The sequence below is a fragment of the Moschus berezovskii genome, chromosome 24 (genome assembly GCF_049115385.1).
Source record: "Moschus berezovskii isolate FMDL1 chromosome 24, NW_MosBer_1.0, whole genome shotgun sequence".
NCBI lineage: Eukaryota > Metazoa > Chordata > Mammalia > Artiodactyla > Moschidae > Moschus > Moschus berezovskii.
Window position 1 is genome coordinate 54,675,502 of NC_142483.1, and position 4,118 is coordinate 54,679,619.

At 47.5% G+C, this 4,118-nt stretch overlaps 1 pseudogene; it reads right to left on the minus strand.

Annotated features, from left to right (window-relative positions):
• Nucleotides 1–2,615: 2,615 nt before the first annotated feature.
• Nucleotides 2,616–3,163, minus strand: LOC148774068 (cytochrome c oxidase subunit FA4 pseudogene; annotated as a pseudogene).
• Between the last annotated feature and the right edge of the window lie 955 nt (nt 3,164–4,118).

The following is a 4,118-nucleotide window of genomic DNA, read 5'->3' on the forward strand; positions in this document are numbered from 1 at the left end:
GTCACTGTCTGTGATCCAGATTTGTATCCACATTCCTGCCTGACAGCGCTAACAGAGTTAAGAAGCGCGGAAGTTGCTTCAGCTCTAGCACCAAATGACTTTTTGAATAGTGAAAATCTGAAATTATATTTTCCCAAACTGTTTCTTTTTGAATGTTTTTTTTTCCTTCATTTTAAAAACAGTGCTATTAAAGGAGAAAACTGAATAATCTTCAAAACTTAATCTTCCTTTTATTTGGTGTATCTTTTCTCCATAAATAAGATTTTCTCATTTCAATGTAGCCAATCCCAGGATTTATTCAAGGTAGTTTATGCATTAATGAAGGGAAAGTTTTCTGTGTGGGTACCCCCCATCTAAAGGACTCCCTAATAACATAGTCATCCTCTGGTGTCTGGGGGAATTGGTTCTAGGACCCCACTTTGGGAGCCTCCCTGGTGGCTCAGATGGTAAAGAATCCGCCTGCAATGTGTGAGACCTGGGTTTCATCCATGGGTTCAGATGATCCCCTGGAGAAGGAAACAGCTACCCACTCCAGTATTCTAGCCTGGAGAATTCCATGGATTAAATAAATAGTCCATGGGGTCGCAAAGTCATACATGACTGAGCAACTTTCAGTTCACTTCACTTCATCCCCCTTTGGATACCAGAATCCTCAGAGACTCTAGTCTTTCCTTTAAAAATATGTACTGTTTGTATATAACCTATGCACATCCTCACTTGTCTGGGTTTTTTATTTTTGGCTGTGCTGGGTCTTCGTTTCTGTGCTCAGGCTTTCCCCAGTTCCTGCCAGTGGCGTGGGATGCTCTGACTGCGGTGCACTGACCTGCGGGCTGCTTTCTGTCGCTGCGCAGCACAGGCTCTAGAGCCCGGGCCCAGTGCCTGTGGGCTGCAGCCTTAGTTGCTCCTCAGCAGGTGGGATCTTCTCGGACTGGGGATCAAATTGGCATTCCCTGCTTTGGCAGGGGGATTCTTAACCACTGGACCACCAGCGAAGTCCCTCCCTTAATACTTTATTTTGAAAATATCCAGACACAGAAGTTGAAATAATTGAACAGTGAACACCCGTGTGCTACACCATTAACATGTTCCTGCAGTTGCTTTATCACAAGTCTCTCCTTTCATCCATCTCTCTGTTCATTAACCCGTCTCTCTCTCCTTGTGGGGGGATGAATTTCAATGTAAATTTCAGACACAGGTAGTGTCTAGTTTGGGATGATAGTGACTTGAAGAATAACAAGGCAATGAATTCTTATAGCCCTTGTGAAAACACAGAGGGTTAGGGTTATTTGGCTAGGATTGGTGGCTGCTTGGCCTTGGCAAGAGATTAAGAACGTGTTTAATCAAAGACAGAGGATAGTTTGGCTGACTGAAGATTATCCACCCCCACCCCCTCACTCCCAACATAGGATCTACTTTTTTTGTTCCATTTGAATGGGAGAAAGGGAGGTTTGGGGCTCTGGAGAACAGAAGATCCACGTGGAAGCAGCATCTCCTCCCTTTCACGTGGGTTTCTAGTCCCTCAAGGGGTGCAGGCTGGGGCTTCTGGCTTAGTGGCCAGCAGCAAGGCTATGAGTCGGATGGCCTGGGCCTACCTTCCACTTGCCCGTGGGTGTTTGACCTTGGATGTGATACTCAGCCTCTTGGCCTTGTTTCTGAACTGACCTTGGGTCCTCTTGCTTACAGTCCAGCAAAGCTGGACTTGACACTGGGTTGCAGAGAAGGAAAGGATAGCGTTTCTCACAGGACCCAGCAGGGAGAATGGACAGCTTGTGCTCAGAAGACCTGAACTCCCAATGGTTTTCATCAGAAGGTTTTAAAGGCAGCATTTGGGGTGAGAATGCAGAGGGCGTAACTTTCTTCTGATTGGTTGGCGGTGAGGTAACAGGGTGGCATTTCAGATCTTCATCATCGGCTGTCTGGTTCCAGCCAGTCTGGGGTCTGTGCTGGTGGTCAGCCTGTAGTCACCACCCTCCACCTGCGGGGGGGTTTTAGTTCTTCCTGCAGAACACCTCCAAGATCCATGGTGAGATTGTTACTGGCAGGCCTTGCCTGAGGAAGGACTCAGTTCAGTTCAGTCGCTCAGTCGTGTCCGACTCTTTGCGACCCCATGAATCACAGCACGCCAGGCCTCCCTGTCCATCACCAACTCCCAGAGTTCACTGAAACTCATGTCCATCGAGCTGGTGATGCCATCCAGCCATCTCATTCTCTGTCGTCCCCGTCTCCTCCCACCCCCAATCCCTCCCAGCATCAGAGTCTTTTCCAGTGAATCAGTTCGTCGCATGAGGTGGCCACAGTATTGGAGTTTAGTTTTAGCATCAGTCCTTCCAATGAACACCCAGGATTGATCTCCTCTAGAATGGACTCGTTGGATCTCCTTGCAGTCCAAGGGACTCGGAAGAGTCTTCTCCAGCACCACAGTTCAAAAGCATCAATTCTTCGGCACTCAGCTTTCTTCACAGTCCAACTCTCACATCCATACATGACCACTGGAAAAACCATAGCCTTGACTAGACGGACCTTGGTTGGCAAAGTAATGTCATGATCTTTATTTTCTGAATGTTGAGCTTCAAGCCAACCTTTTCACTCTTTCACTTTCATCAAGAGGCTTTTTTTTTTTTTTTTTAAGTTTCAGACTATTTATTCATCAGTGTAAACCCCAACAGTACACCAGCACGATTTCGTGCATTTAGAGGGGAAATATGTCCTCGTTAAGTGGAAAATTGTGTGGATGGCTTCTGGAATACCTTCATTCTAAGCAGCTTTATAGTGAAATACTTCATTTAGAAGTCTGGACCTTCTTTCTTCAGTTTGCTGTAATCTACGTTCACAGAGTAGAACTTGTACTGATCATTAGGACCTAGTTTGTTCCAGGGTTCTGGGTTATATTCTTTCTGTCCCAACTGACATCGGGATTGAACAATGCCAGGCGCGTGACATACAGTGCTGCTCCAGTCCCTCCTGCTCCAATAAATATGAAGAGGGGGATCAAGCTAGGATGCTTCTTGGCCTGACCGATGATCTGGAGGAGCATGGTTGCGACTGAGGCCTCGAGTCCAAACCGAGAGAAAAACTAAGCCGCAAGGCCGGAGATTAAGCACTCACCGCACCTGGGAGGAGTGGACGTCCAAAGTCACTCGGGGCCGCCTACCTGAAGGCCCCCCTCATCAAGAGGCTTTTTAGTTCCTCTTCACTTTTTACCGTAAGGGTGGTGTCATCTGCATATCTGAGGTTATTGATATTTCTCCCAGCAATCTTGATTCCAGCTTGTGCTTCTTCCAGCCCAGCGTTCCTCATGATGTACTCTGCATATAAGTTAAATAAGCAGGGTGACAATACGCTCTTTTTCCTGTTTGGAACCAGGAAAGGAGGAAGGCCTAGGACTGTTTAATCCCTGAGCTGCTGTTGTCTTGACTGCTTTTGTTTCTGCATTCCTCACTTCCTTCATTAGTGACTGCTTGAATCTGCTCTTTGGAACTCAGGGAAGGCCTAGGAGACCTAAAGCCCTTTTCTAAAATCAATAACGTGGCGGGGGGCTTTTGTACCTGGGAGGGCTGGGTTCCAGCTTCAGTTTTCTCATCTGTAAAATTAATGTAATGACAGTACCTACGTTATATTGTTGTGGAGAAAGTACGTGTGCTTGGCATGTAAATTGATTAGCTTTGGTTGCTAAATTATGATTACCTTCCTTGATGAGTTTAAGTTCATACAAAATTAACGTATGGGACTATAGCAGCAGTTTTGACATGTAAGCCTGAAAGGAATTCAGAGAAGCAAGAGGGAGCAATCCTGAAAGTCCTTTGAGATAACCCGTAACATTGAAAAGGAAAATCATTTTTTTCCCTTGCTCTGCAAGGCCCCTACATTGTCTGGCTTCTGCCTGCCTCTCCAGCCTCACCTCTTCTTCTCCCTTGCTCAACCTGGCCACAGCAGCCATTTCAGAGGGCGCTGGGACGTTTGCGGTCCTCAGGACGTTTGCACTTGCGGGTCATGTTCCCCGAGTCTCTCCGAAGATCTTTACAAGAGAGGTAAGGCCTCGCGGCAGGGGGCGGGGGCGGGGCCGGGGCGGAGCCTGCCGGAAGTGGGGCCGGGTCCACCGGAAGTGGGGCGGAGGCCCA